Genomic DNA, 16,964 nt, shown 5'->3' on the forward strand with positions numbered 1-16,964 from the left:
ACGCAAGCGATATTCACATATACAACGTACGTATGTAATACTAATTCCTATATATATATTCTAGTTCCATTTTATTATAGTGTACCCCACGTAATAACAACGAATAACAAGGAGGATTATTATCACGAAATTGTCTCTGCTCCTTATAGTTAGGTTATATATTTTCCCTTCTCCATCTCCCTTGCTATAAGATATCCATTTGAGCGTATAAGCAATTGGATCTATCTTCAATCCAAAAGTTCGAGCTAATAGATTGTGATATGCAATCTCTTATAAACCCATTAGATTCTTCTTAGTTTTTCCGTGTGATATTTTTTACTCTCAACATCACCTACACGTGTGGCTTTGGTATTCACCTACACGTGCCACGTGGACTAGAACAATCCGCCCTCAACAACTAACTACGAGCCATGACTGGACTTCCATGCTCAGAAGAAGGGGGACGACAATTGACAACGAGGCCACGCTTGGGCCGGACTAAGATAAGGCGGGTTTATCTCCGTACTCAGATTTCAAAGAGACCACGAGTTCCATTCTCAGGCCAAACATGGGCGCACTTCAACTGCCCATCGACAAAGAGACATTTCAAATGGTGTGATGTAAACCCACACAAATGTGCGTGGAAACATTACCCCCTCTGATACCGTGTAAAATATACATCGAGCCTATAAACACTTGGGTCCATCCCCAATCCAAAAACTCGAGCCGATGTATATTTTACACGGTATCAGAGGCAAAAACTCGAGCCGATAGATTGTAATATCCAATCTCTTATAAACCCATTAGATTCTTCTTAGTTTTTCCGTGTTGGATTTTTTACTCTCAACACTTGCACATCATACATCCATCTCTAGCTAAGTCGATCGAAATTATATATATATATATATATATATATATCAGTTGCAATTTTTCAATCGTAACGGGCAACAAACAGTCCGGCTTATGTTACTCCTGCATAGCACGCGAAAACGTCCTCGTGCCACTTTTGAGGCATATTATCTCGGCTTTTATATGCATGGCATTAATTGTCTATTCAAATTAATTAGCATGAGATGTCGACCGTTAAGTAGCCGATGCAGTCACACGCCTTTTGACGTTATTACAATCTTAAGCTGGACGTCACATGGTTTCCTGAGATTTCTAAGAATATCCGCAACTAGTTCAGGTTATAGATCCAAGCATGCATGTATCATGTGATACGTATTGATGATGTGCATTTACTAGTTTCGGTACAAGATAAATATCAAAACTAACAAACATATTTTTGTTATTGATGAGCCATACTAGTGGAGTCGGCGTCTATTGGCCTCAAAATTCAATCACGTACATATATATTCTAGCATCGGATAAGCGTGACCCTTGAATATATACCAAAATGTTTGACTAATAATGGTCCTTTAATTATTCTTCCGTATGTATGCTGACTAATTAATGGTGACCATAATTTTCTTACACAATTTTTCTCTTGACCCAATTGTCCGTAACAAAATCTAAAGCACATTTCTCGATGGATCCAGAAAATGGATGATGGGCTAGATGCCTGGAAACCTGATGATGGATAACATCTATGAAGATCTTAAAAACCAATGCTACACTGCTTTATTATCCCCCCAAAAAATCAATATGATCAGTTAAATTGCAATAAACAATCAAATTTTTCGTATGAATCAACTTCTAGATTAGTTCTTAATTTTCGTGGTTGTATTGGACTTGTATTTTTACTTTTTGGTCTGCACTAGTGATATCATAAAGTCTAACAAGTCCCAATTCGTTTATTTCTCCTAGTGATCTGTTGATGGTTTGTAACCTTAAGGGAAAGGGGTAGCTTTGACCAAATGATTAGTACTCATTTTCACACTTTGACCAAATGTGGTAAAGAACATACGTGTTTGGGATACCATTGTCTGGCTGGAAGAATCTGAAGGGGAGAAATGATGAGATGGTGATTGCTGTATATATTCTCTGAATCTAACGCATTGAGACTCCTTTTCTTTTTTTCTTTTCTAACTTAAACCAAAATTTGATAATTTCCTCATCTTTTTGTTAAAAGAAGGCTGTGATGTAACCAAAAAAAAAACTTGTAAATCCATTAGAGGATAAAAATTTATCCGATTCAGTCACGTACTGTTCCTAAATAAACACAATCAATTATAAAATACAATATAATCAACTGGAGTTATGGGTTTTAGAGTGCAGTCGACTATGTCTACTTTAACAGTTAATTGTGTTCATTTGAGCCGCGGATGGTATAGATTGAGATCAAATAAATTCCCATTAGAGGACACAAGAAAGGAAATAAAATTCAATACATCATTATCTTGATTTCATATCCTCCTTAATTCACAAAATGGTTCTTTAGTAATATCATACAAAACAAATTCTTGACGTATTATTTTCACATCGAGTCTAGTATGTTTAGAGACATTACTTCTCATGAGCTGGTTTTACTTCTATGAGCTCTCAACAAGAATCAAACTTGTTACGACCATAACAAGATAGAGTTAAATGGTAAATTCGTCCTGAGATGACCGATTTACGTCAATCATGTCCCTTGCACGAAATTTACATCACTTGAAACCTTGGTTACATCAAATTGGTCATTGGTAACACTAGTTTTATCATTGGTTACGTCAAATTGATCATTGCTTACATCAATTTGATCATTGCTTACATCAAATCTGATGAGAGTTAACTCTGCTTTTCTATCTTTGGATTTGCTGGCTCGTCCTTTCTTCTTAGACACAAAAGATTTCTCTTCCAGCTCTTCTCTAATATCCCTATCCAATTTATCTATTAGTGGCACGTCATTTGTGTCTTTCATGCCACATATTAAGAGTAATTCAATGTATTTTCTATTCTCGAACCTATGTGGGATTGTATTTATCTTTTATATGTTGACTCTCAACAAAATCATCCCTTCATCCAGTCAACTGTTAGTTTTGGAGGGAAATGCATTGGCATTAATTTCATCATTCCGACCCACTTTCATCTTCCTTTTGTTTGTTCTTTTGTGTTCTCTCTCTTTACTCCGTCTCTAAGAATTGACTCTCATAGCTCCCGCTCTCCCTCTCATAACTCCCTCCAAAACTATTCTTCTTCATTGAGCGAGGTGGAAAAGCTCTTAGAAAGCACGATTGGTTTCACTATACATGAACAACGGTTGTCCTAATCATGGATTCGGATTGTAGATTTGTCTGCAAGTCGAGGTATTTCTCTCACTATCTCTCACGAGCTACTATTTTTATTGAAATTCAACTGAAAGTTGGGATTTTTTTTGTGATCGTGACAATGTGGCATACACATTGAAGTTGGTCCATTTTGTAATTGTGATGACTGGTTTCCACTTAAGTAAATGCAATGACTTTTAGATGTTATTTAACTATTGCTCCAAGCATTTGTCACTTCTTATTTGTTTACTCATTTTGAAATTGCTCAATATATTCTCAAACTGTACCGAGGATTGCAAAAATCACTTAAAAATATTTTATTACTTGCAAAAAATGAGTTAAATTGCATATAAACAACCTTCATCAACACTACTTTTTAAGAACAACTCCAATAAAGGTCAACACTAACAATGACATCGATATTATGCATACAATTTTCCAGCTTCTTCATTCGTTCTTTATACTTAAGAACCATCTTCTTTAGCTTCCAAATAATAATCCCATCAGCTTATATTGCAGTAACCTCCGTGCACTCTGAATCAACATTCACAGACGCATCATAGAGCTTATCCGACCATTGGAAGTATCCCCAACTCACTGCATTGTTCTTGAACAATTACAATTATGAAAATTTAAGAATTAAAATACATAATTTAGTATACCAAACCACGTCATGTCAAACACATGAACATCCAAATCAAGAAAGTGTAAGAGATACCTGAAAGAAATGGCGATTATGAAAATGCTTACCATTATATCTATGGGTTAGGGAAATAAGTACCAAAGTCTTCCTCCCACAACCATAAAAAAAAAAATTAAGAATAATTTGCTCGATTTCGCATGGATGCGCAGCTGCTTTTACTTGATTCCATAATAGACCTCTTCTGGAATCGATCGCTTGAAGCATGTTGCATTTTCATGCTTCACAACTAGCCAAAAAAGGGGGGAAGTAAGGAAAGATTATGGAACGAGTGAGTTTTGATTTCCAATTTGGGACTGTTCAGTAAGGAAGAAGAGAAGAAGAGATGGATGTTTTACTCACGATTTGAAGGTTTAGGGATTATAAAATGCATTAGAATTTCCAACGGATAAAAGAAGGGGGATAAGGACTATATTGATGTAGAATAACAGAAGAAATAGAACGGGATAAAAAATCAACTCAACAAAAAATGATGAAAATTTTAATTTTAATAAAAAACCGAGTGAAGGACCTTTTTGATTGTCAGCACTTTTGGATCCTTGATAGAGTTATCACAGCAAAGACAAGTTGGGATCTTAGAGACTAATATGATGTAATCAATAACCAAATTGATGTAACCAAGGACCAATTTAACATAACCAAGGACTAATTTGATATAACCAAGGACGAAATTGATATTGGAGAAAATCTATGATAGAGATTGATATGATCTAGGAGATTATATGAAATCTTTTATATTTTATGGGATGTTAATTATTATGTAATATTATGTTTCTATATTAGTTGTAATCCTAATCATTAATAAGAACAATCTCTACATAATTACGTGTGTGAGTTTTGTACCAATTCTCTATATTAGTTGTAGTATCAGAGCAAGACGATCTTGATACTAACTGAGACTTCCACTAAGTACATTCTTTGCAGGCGTGTTAGGCTTTAACTGGCTCACGCCTGGCAACCTCAATTTTGCGCAACACTCCATTTTCGTTCTACTTCAATTTTCTCAGGACAACTAAGGTTCTTCCTACATCCCAATTGTCCAAAACCTCATTGATTCAATAGCAAGCTCCCATGCTTCCTTCCTCTATCTTCCCCTTACACAAGTACATTCCAGAACCTCTATTATTTTTCGCTCACTCTTGGTGGTCTTAGCCCTCTTTCAAGGCCATCTTCTCCTTCTAGCCTACTTTGTCATTCCGTGACCGCCTTTGCCGACTGTCTCTCTCAGTAAACTGATTAGCCTAGCCCTCTCTATGTCAGGACCAAGTCTTCTATCTCCTATCCTGAGTTGAGTTGAGCTATGCTCCTCATTAATCTCTCATTGCGAACAAAGTTCCTTTCTTTTCTTCTTGTAAGCCACTCCCATTGCTCCTCCCGGGATCTAGCCACGATATTATCATCTTGAGCTCTATTTCAACAGTGTCCCTTCTCATCTTTCTTTCAACATCTCTTTCAAGCCACAATAGATCGGCCCATTCCGAACAAGTTCCAATCACATTTTCAGCTTCTCTGTTTCAAGGACCATTTCGCTTACGGGGGAGTAATGCAAGTCATCACTTCATATTGGATTTTCACTGGTCTAACATTTTCATTTCATCAGCCTCTCTTCACAGCATGTTTCACTCCGGACAAATTCAAGTTCAATGTCCGACATATCCCATTGTACTTGAGGGGGAGTATTGGAGAGAATCAATGATATAGATTGATATAATCTAGGAGATTATAGGGAATCTTTTATATTTATGAGAGGTTAATTATTATGTAATATTATATTTCTATATTGATTGTAGTCCTGATCTATAAATAAGAACAATCTCCATACAATTATGTGTGTGAGTGTAGTACCAATTCTCTATATTCTTTAGTTACCAATGACTATTTTGATGTAATCAAGAACTCAACTGATATAAATTTCGTGAAAAGGACCCAATTGATATAAATTGTAAGTCTATCTCATGGACCAATTTGCCATTTAATTCTAAGAAGATAGGTGAAACTCTCTTACCTATTGAGATAACCTCTTTTTGGTTTTTGGGGCATCACTAAAACCTTCTGAAACTACAAAAGGGAAATAAAAGGGGGAGTGGGGTGAGGGAGAGATAAGAGTGAGAAAATTATGAGAGACACTATTCTCGCGATTCCATGATATGAAACATTAAAGTTTCTCTTTTAATAACTGCTCTTCTAGAATTCGAACTTGTGCTTCCTCATTACAAGGGTTGAAACTATTTACTATTCAATCAACACTTAATTGGTGATGTCTAATTAGATTAAGAGACTTAAAAAGGAGTTATATATTAAAATTCAACTCCCTCGGCATAATATTTTGCTAATACAAGAGGCTTAAAAGTGAATGCCATTCTTCAAAGAGAGTGTAAGAGGCATATGCCTTCATTTGGTAACGAAGAATTTCCAGATTCGATATTCATTATAAAACCATTCGTGTCCCTTTATTAGATATTAATATTTTTATTTCATTGTATTATACCTAAGAGGTTATGAGTCTCCCTATAACTAGAGAGAGAGAGAGAGGAAAAAAAAAAAAAGGAAGTGAATACCATTCATCAAGAGCAAAACTGCACAACTCGATATCATGAAATCTATAAATGAGGTACAAAGATGGAATATATGTTTTATACTGAAATAAAAGTATGGAACTCATCTGTTATTTCTCTATATTTCAATTCAAAACCTACCTGTCTTATATTATCTTTTATTTCTAAACAGTGTGCCAAAGACTTGCTAATTAATAAAAATAAATTAGGAAAAGTAACAATACACTTTATTAGTATTTTTTTTGTTACATTGGAGACTCATGAGTCTCGTACAATGAAATAAAAATCCTAAAAAGGTAATATAGGGATTCATGTAGTCCCAATGAGTATGGAATATGAAGTCTTAGTTATTAAGCGAAGGCGTGCGACATTATGCTTAAGGGCGGATCGAGGACCCAAGAACTAATGGATGCAGAAGTACAATCTATTTTGTTCTTATAAAATATTAATAACTTTTAATTTCATAATAATGTTAGAACATCAAATGAAAAGCTAAATAATAGCTCAATCACTAAAATTTGAACATATTGAAACATTTTACAATCGTTCCCTTTGAGATTGCTGTAATTTTATGCTAGGGATTATTAATTAATTAGTTATATGATTAATCTTAAAAACTATGAATACTTCACATTTGTTAATATTTAATTTATTTCAAAGAGACAATATTGGTAGTTCTAATTGCAGCAATAAATAAATTTCATTGTAGATTAAAAACTGAGAGGAACAATATCATTTTTTTTTTCTGAATAGGAACAAAATCAATTGGAAATAATAAAGATGGATATAAGAAATTGTACTGACTGATTACACCACATCTGCCCGAGAACGACGAGGCGTTCCATATAAGGAGAGAGAGGATAGTATTTCTTCCTTCTTTATTTTGTTTCAGCCTTATATGAGAGAGAAACGGGGAAGAAAATAAAATTATAAGGTAAATTGCACTGATGGTCCAAAAATTTTTACAAATATTTCAATATGGTATAAAAAGTTTTTTTTTGCTACTTGATGGTACAAAATATTTCAAAGTTATTTCAGTATAGTACAAACCGTCATCTCGCCATTGACGCGTCAAGCCGACTCTGATGGTGCAAAATGTTTTGAAATTGTAACTTAATAGTACAAAATTTTTTACGTAAGTTACATGATGGTGCAAAATTTACAGATCTTGCAAAGTACGGCTTGACGGCGTCAATATCGAGATGACGGTATGTACTATACTGAAACAACTTTGAAATATTTTATACCATCAAGTAGCAAAAAAAACTTTTTGTACTATATTGAAATATTTGTAAAAATTTTTGAACTACCAGTACAATTTATCCTAAAATTATGTGTAGGATCTCGTGAGAGAGATTTGTGGGATTTATTTTGAGAACTGACCTCATATTACTATGGTCCATTTACGTCTAGAGAAATTTTCAAATTTTTAGGAAAATTTTTCAAAAATAGAAAAACTACAAAGAATACGTTTACTTATATTGAATTGAATTAATTTTTCAAAGAAAACTTTCTTCTCCATTATTCTAAATTGTGTATAAATTAGAAAAGTTCTTTTTTTAGTTCTCCAGTTTTCATTTGTCCATTATTTCCTTTTTTATATTCTAATTGATAGCTTTCCTTTTCTATTGACTTATATATATAATTTATTTTATTTCATCTCTTATTAGAAAATTTTCTGATTTAACAATAGTAAACATATTCTTATATGTTTTGTGGAGAAATAAATTTAGAAAAAGGAGATGAAAAGTGGAAATCAATTTTCTAAAAGTAAACAAGCCCTGACATTTTCAATCACATTTATTTAGAGTTTTCTAAATATCAGTTGAACTAGTTTACGAAACACTGCCAACTATGGATACTCAAAAATAATTTTTCCAAAATTTAGTGGGGTCAGTTAACCCCAACCCTCTTTGATTATAACGATTAGTTCTTAAAAAAGTAATTGATTACTCTATTTCATTAATTTTGTCCGAGAAATATACAAAAGAAAAAGGGAAAGACCTTAGATGCAATCATATATGCAAATTAATTTATTAACATTGTAGTAAAGTAACTCCATATTAAGTAAGTTTCATGATTCTTAAGATAATTAGTTCGGATAAATTAATTAGATTCTTAGTGAATTACCTACCATTAAAGTAAATTATGCAAATTTTAAAGAGTTTATTTATATTATTGGAAAATTATTGGGATTTTGAGAGAGTTTTTCTAGAAATTTTAGTAAGATACTTGATTGCATCATGTTACTACTTTTTATGATTGCACAATGAAATCTATTGAAGAAAAGAGAAAAATGATAATTGATTTTTATCCTCCCTTTAATTTGCATTGATGATGATGACGATGATGATGATTATTATTATTATTATTATTATTATTAAAAGCATGACATGAGGAAGTCTATTTTCTCTCAAATAAACACATCTTAAACACACATCCTTCGGGAAAAAAATTGAAACTTCTAAAATAATAATAGAAATTTTCATCTCACACATTTATCATATTTTTGACCTATCGAAAGAACACACCTTTTCTTCAAGGAGCATTATTTTGATGTTATTTTCGGAGAAACGAGATCCAATTTTAAATTGTACAAGAGAAAAAAAAAAAAAAAAAAAAAAAGGGGTCACTGTCACTCTCGCCCACGGTGAACTTTCGGCCGAGGTTTAACCAATCAGAGTCCTACATTTTGTATCTAAGGTTGCACAAGATCATAGAATGCACGCTTAATTATAAATTAATGATAGACCAAGTTTTAAGAGCTAAATTACTAATTAGAATATTCACAAAATCAATTTATCACATGTAATGTCAATTTCTATACATTGGACTGCTCTGTATATATTAAGTTACATGGCTTGATTTTTATATTAAAAAAATCAGGAGTCTGTTTTGTAACCTACAAGTCATTTACACGGGATATAACTTATTTATTTATTACACCCAAAAAAAACTTATTTATTTAATATGCAAAATAGGAAAGAAGGAATATTATAGGGAGATTGCCCCTAACATCACAAAATTTTCAAGTGCTTTCCACGTAAAACTTTATATTTTACTATTGCGATAGATTTTGATAATTCGTGAATATTAATTTTTTGTTATTATGTAGATAACTTTTGAACCCTGCTTTCAATGTGTCAATTTTCCCTTCAATCCCTTCTTTCCACGCCGGCCATTAGTTTTCTTTATTTTTTACTTTTTCATCCTTTATTATATGTTTATTTCCTCATGCACTCTGCCAAAAACTTCCAGAAGGAAAGAGTGACGGAGGCAGGAGAAATATTGAGAGGAAAAATTACAGAAAAATAAATTTCGATCAAATATCAGATGTTTTGATTTTCAGGGACTTGTTAAGGTGAGTAATTAATTTATATTTTAATTTAATTTTTATTCTCATTATATAGTTATTTTTAGAATTATATTATCATGGTCATTTCAGTATTACAAATCACGCATATGTATATTTATACGATCGCGATATTCGGAGACGAGTTAGTGAGGTTTTTGAGAAGTTGAATTGAGATTGTTAAAAGTTAATGAGTTTTGTGGTGTCCTAAGCCAATCGTAAGGCTAGCAAGAAGAAATGGTTACTTGGAGCAGATAGTTTTCAAGTGAGGATTTGCCACTATGGCCAGGAGCAGGAAAGGGGTACTAGGACAAGATGAATTTGGAGGCCTCGACGATATTTTTGTAATGTTACTGAGCCCGCGTAATGATTCGGCAATGGCTTTAGGTTGTGACATGGCTCAAGATTACTCACAAAATATATTCTTTCAGAATGGCGACAAAGGAGTGGAATTTTATTTGAATTTTTATGTATTATGAATCATGCATGTATATTTATACAATTCATTATGATATTTGATAATCAGTTACTGAGGTTTTTGAGAAGTGGAATTGAGATTGTTGGAAGTTAGTGAGTTTTTGGGCGTTCTGAGCTGGTCACAAGATGAGCAGGAAGAAAGGGCTCCTTGAACTAGAGAAGCTTCAAGTGTGGATTTGCTACTATGGTCGAAAGAGAAAAAGAGGTACCAGGAAAATCTGAACTTGGAGACCTCGACAATACTTTTATGATGTTATTGAGCCCATGCAATAATTTGGCAGTCGTTTTAGATTGTGACAGGTTTCAAGATTACTCACAAAATATATTCTTTTTCAATGTTTTTTACAAATCAGAGTGATGGCAAAAGAGTGGGATTTAATGGAATTTTATGTATTTAATGCAATATTTATTTGGTGTTTCTATCGGAAATATTGTATTATCGAATTCATGGATCTTATTGAAAAAAATTGGGAATTTTCTTTATTAGGATTCAATCATGCCTAAAAATCTACGGATGGTTTGGCAGATTGACAAAGAGGTCGAGTTGGCCTGTTATTGGCATTTTATCATATATTAAAACGTTTTTTTCTTTTTTTTCAAAATTGAAGGTAAACGGAAAACCATGTGTAAATTAATCCCTCATACACCTGCAGTTTTAGTTTCATGAATAACTGTGGGGTTATAATCAGAATGATATCGTGACTGACTTTAATTTGAAGTAATTAATACTATTCTGCTGATTAATATTTCATTAGTTGCAATTTTATCAATTCTTCATGACATCATATAGTAAAGGCAACCAACCTTAAGTTGATCTCAAATAATTTTCCCATTGATGGTTTATCGAATAATATCTGATCATCATCCATGCTTTGATCATTTTCAATGGTAAATTAAGACTGGGGCATTATTGTAGACAAATAGCTATTCTATCTTATAATGCTATTCTACCTTTCGCGAAGGTGATCTCTTAAACCATCTTACAAAAATTTGATTTTCTTTTTCATATTAATCGAGTTTAACTCTTCAAAGTCTCTTTTGAGAGCGGATAACGAGAGTTTGAGATATTAGCTACCAAAGATCGAGTTCTTGCCAGAAGTATGAGGAGATACCGATCACTAGAAGAAGTGATGTTAAGGTTGTACCTTTCGGTCCCAGGCAATGAAAATAACATAATTAGCAGCGTAATTAACGTTCTTTCTAACAAATCATTCTTTTCATATTTTATATATATATATATATATATATATATTTCGCTTATGTGTGTGTGTATGACTTTCCAAGTTGACTGGAATAGATGATGACTGCTGAATTGTCCAGTCATTCCTTGATTATACACTACTAAATTTTTATTGAACTTATACGAATTTAGAGTTCATTTTCACTTAAACACCTACTCTCAACAATTAATATCTAGTCGAGCTCATCTTCAGTGCTCGGATGAGAGAGGGGATAGCACGAGTCATTTTTTGACTGCTCTCGAACATATTGAGTTTAGCATGAGGTTAGCGTGCATGCGCGTTATTTGAACTCTTATATCATATTAAATTTATATTTAACTTATACGGATTTAGTCCATTCACTTAAAAATTCACTCAAACTGATTGATGGTAATACTCAAATCATATATTAATGTACGGATTGTGAGATATAGTTGACGTAGAAAACTCACTAATAGGACATCCCCGATTGACTTTCATGGCCTCTCATCGGTCTCCGCAAATGTCCGTATGACACCCACTTGTCTTTCTTTTCCATTTTCCTTCCAATAATGTTTTCTTCTGTGGAAATATGTACATACATTATTACATTATATGTATATGATAAAGAGACTGAGTGGGCGATAATAATAATACCAAATGGAGTCACGTGATGACAAGTCTCCTTGGACGTACATCATGTATCCGCGTAGGGATAAGGGCAATGTCGTCCGACCACAATAAAAACAAGAGCCAAATGGACGTGCCTGCGGGCCCATTGCTGTAATTAACCGTGCCGACAACTAACAGCCGATGCATGCAAAACTATTTTCCTATTTTTTCTATTTATTTGTTTTTTAAATTTTTTATTTATTTCGTTTTGGCAGTTGGCCTCGCTTTCTACTGGAAATTTAACTCCCAGTATGGGGCATAGATATGGACTGAGAGGAGAGGACTGCCCATTTTTTTACTTTCGATCTTATACAAGATCTTATGGGTAATTAATTATTGACCTTTTGAATACATTTCTCGTTCCCACCTTTAATTTCGCTAATTATATTTGAATGTACCTTGTTCTCCAAAATATTCTCGCTTTGTCATCGGGGGTCCTGGATCTATCCCCCATAGCATAATTCTCTCTTGACGGTGAATTTCTACATATAGTTCACATATACTTAGTTCAATATATCATCTTGATCATGCGCAAAGAATAATGTATTGGATAATCACTACAAGAATTCGCTCCTATATTGACGGCGATTGAGAAAGAAAACTTCGTCTCTACATGATATAGAGACGGACTTTTCTACCTTAGAGGGTTGGTCCCAGAAAGTCTTATTACAAAATAATGAGACAAAAATTTGAGACGGAATTTTATGTCTCAACCTAACAGGCAGAATATACCATCTCAATTTTTGTCTCACGATTAAGATAGAAAGATCCGTCTCTCCATTAGAGAGGAAAAATTTCGTCTTTCTCTCTGTCTCAATCCTTCAGACCGATGTCAGCTAAAAAATGTAAAAAGAAAAATAATGTTGGGTTGGCGAAGCCTAGGCTTCTATGCGCCCACCACCTATACAAGGGGTGCAATTCACCGTGTCTTACTAATTCTGTTTGTCTTTGCACTCACAGAGATTTAAACCAAGTTCTTCACCGTGGCGCGAATGTGTTTTACCACCTAGACTACTCTTATTTATTGAAACCTTTTAACATTTCATTCATTTGTTATACAACTACAAATCTTCATTCTAAAACTTCTATTTAAATTTATATTGCTTATTTATTAAATGTCTCCCACTGATTTTACACTTTCACTTAATGTGGTTTGTACACTTTTTTCCTAATATTTATCTCTTGCTTGTAATTTATTTATTATTTTATCCGCAATACATTTAATATACAATCGATATATTGATTTTTTAATAATTTTTGAAATTTTTATATAGACTTTTCTTATAATTTATATTCGTATACCTAGTTATTTGTGATCTCATTTACACTCAATATTAAAACTAATATGAACAATTAATAACATATTCGACACATTTGATATGCGAGTATTAAATAATTTTAATTTTTTAATGTGTGAAACCCTCGAAAACTTTCGAGTTTTACGGAAGGAGAGGAAGAAGATTCAACATGAAAAAATTGAAAAAAAAAAAGATACATAAAGATTCAAACTCATAAGTAGTATCTATATCCATAGAGACGGAAATATGAAACAAAAATTTTCGTCTCATGTGGATAGAGAGGGAAATTTGAGACGATATTTATGTCTCGTTATTAAGAGCCAAAGTTTTTTGTCTCCTAATCTGTCTCCAAAAAAGAGGCAGAGCTCTACATCTTATTTTTCGTCTCGTTGATGATAGACGGAATATTTTCCATCTCAATTTAAAATTTTCGTCTCAAAATTGAGACAAACCCGTCTCGTCTCAAAGTTCTATCTCTATAGGAGAGATGGATTCTAAGACGGAAAGTGCCGTGTTTGTATTAAGATACAGAATTTTACGTCTCAATTTTTAAAAATTTCATCTCAAATTAGAAACAAACCTATTTCATCTCAAAATTCTGTCACTATAAGACACTTTTTATATTGATTTAGATTGAAAGTAATTATGATTGGTTTGGAATTAAGTTTCATGAAAATGACGATTATAACATATTAGACGACTATGACCCTAGCTAAATAATACTTCTTTTTTGTGAATTATTATACTTCATGTCGGTGAAATAAAATAATTCTCTTCTGTCTATGTGCTTGCGCCTAAACCCAAGTCCACCGATTTTGACTACTACTATTTATTCATTTATTTATTGAGCTTTTTTTTCATATGCAACTTAATATTCGAAAACTCAATAAATTCCAATTAATCTAGTTCGAACCAACTCGACTCACTAAGAGAAAAATACATTCCCAAATCATGAATTTTTAAACTTATAAATATATTTGAATCCAAAATCTTATTTAAAGGGAATCAACGTTGACTTGTTTAAGGTTAGATTGCCCGTAATTTAGCTAGCTCCAGGGGCGGCTCAACCATTGGGCAACTAAGGCAATGGCCTTAGGCCCTGCAAAAAAAATAGGCTCCTAAATTTTAGGTTTCTAATAGTATTTTTTATTATTATAATTTATTAATTATGAAAAGAATTTTAAAAATTAATTAATAATCAAAGTCTCGTAAATAAAAAAAATAACGACCTCATTTATTAAGTTAGTAGTTATTTACTAGTCTCTCCTAAACTACTACTAAATTTTCTCTCCTACTTATTGATTGATATTTTTTAACTTCTATATCTAGTTATTTCCTTAATTTCTTCTATTATCTTCTATTATCTCCTCCTTTTTTCTCTCCTTTATTTTCTCCAAACCTATTGTAACATTAATCTTCAATGTCAGCCTTCATTAATAACTTAAGTATCTGGCGTTCTCTTCCAATCAAGGCTTTAATGTTCGATTAAGGAGTTGTATTATTTTAAACTCTAATTATTCTTACAATTATTCTTTTTTCTCATCTTTTTATTAAATTACACTCCCTACAATTGAAGCAATCCTCTCAAGTTTAAAGCACTTTCATGAAGTGATCTCCTTCAAATTTTATAATTAATCAGGCTTGATTGTTACAAACTTTGATTAATCTTTTTAATTTATATTTTTTATTTTATTAAATTTATATTGTTTATATATATATATACATATATATGGTAGTGTTTATAGGTATATTTCATTGTTTGTAATACATATGAATTTTTCAATAGAGTTTAATAGGAAAATATGTCAACTAGGACATATGAATTTGGTTAATCAAAATTTAAAAAAAAAAAAAAGAAGAAGAATTAGAAACTTAATAAAATCTCAAAAAGGAGCTCTTGATAAATTTGTCCAATATTCTTTTTCACTAATTTTATTAAAAAGAAAAATGGCCTCATTTTTATTTTTTGGCTTAGGCCTCAAAAGCCCTTGAGCCGCCCCCTGGCTAGCTCCTAATACGTCCGTGAAGCTTTTCCCTGGAAATTTTAATAAAATAGAGTCGGCTTTTTTCAATATAGCCCGCACCCGGTGTGAAGGGTTTCGAGTCATATATAAGTTCGGATAATGTGTCATGCCGCAGCCGCACATACAAATCCATCCTCTAGCATCATGTCTTTTGTCCCCGTTCCTTAAAAGGTCTCTCATGTTACTGTCTGAGGAAGAAAAACTCGACGGAAATCGAGTTCCATTCTCTGAATTTACCCAACATTTGCAAATTGCAAGCTCTCATTGTACCAATACATATATTATACATATATATTATATGTAATGCCACAATGCTAGCTTCTCAAAGTGTCCTGAAAATTTTGAATTAAGGCCACTGACATCATGGGCTAGGGTTGGTTTGGGGTGGCCAGACATGTGGTATGTTCCCTCCATCGGGTTGTTTGGGGTGGCCCTGGTATGTCCTTCTTGGGATGAAGTGTACAGCCTGAAATCCTATGACGAATGAACTAAGCCTTTGCAGAGTCAGATCTTAGGACCTCTTTCATGGGACAACGTCTTCCAAAGGAAAAATGATACTGTACATCACAGTTTGAAAACAAGTATCACAGTGCATTATATTTTGAAAAATTAACATAGTGCATTAAGAAAATTTTGAAAATTTTCACCGTGCATCATATCGTTACTCTTTTGTCCAAAATGAGATTGAATTGTGAAGTTACAACATTTTCAGGGACATTATTGCACAAAATAAAACTTGAGGGATTTAAACGAAATAAAATGAAAAATGTATAAAAACAAAAAAAACAAAAGGCCTGATCGGGGGCCCCCGCCGGGAGTCGACCCCTCGATTGGGGTCGCCGGCCTGGTTTGAGCCAATCGACGACCCCAATCGAGGGGTCGATTCCCGACGAGGGCACCCCCGACCCCCCCAATTTGAGGGATCTAGCCGCTGGGATCCCCCAATTGGGGTCGCCGGCCTGGTCAAAGCCGGCTAGATACCCCAATCGGGGGGTCGATTGTCGGCGGGGGTGTTGGGTGGCCGGCGGGCGCCCCCAATCAGTCCCTTCGTTTTCTTTGTTTTTTTTTTACATTTTTCATTTTATTTCGTTTAAATCCCTCAAGTTTTATTTTGTACAATAATGTCTCTGAAAATGTTGTAACATCACTATTCAATCTCATTTTGGACGGAAGAGTAACGATATGATGCACGGTGAAAATTTTCAAAATTTTCTTGATGCACCATGTTAATTTTTTGAAATATGATGCACTATGATACTCGTGTTCAAACTGTGATATGTTCTGGAATTTTTCCTCTTCCAAATCATCAATGTGCCCCAGTACTAAAAAAATATTAATTGAGTGTTACTCATCCACTTTGAACATGTAACCTATTAGAATTCATAAACCCAATTAGAATGCTTATAAAATAAAACAACCCATTGATAAGTGATTGGAATGCTTATAACAACAGATTGTTGGGCTCATTTAGCAAAAAAAAACTATTAGAATGCTTATAAGTGAGAATTCATAAACACATT

Source organism: Punica granatum, chromosome 3 (genome assembly GCF_007655135.1).
Source record: "Punica granatum isolate Tunisia-2019 chromosome 3, ASM765513v2, whole genome shotgun sequence".
NCBI classification, from domain to species: domain Eukaryota; kingdom Viridiplantae; phylum Streptophyta; class Magnoliopsida; order Myrtales; family Lythraceae; genus Punica; species Punica granatum.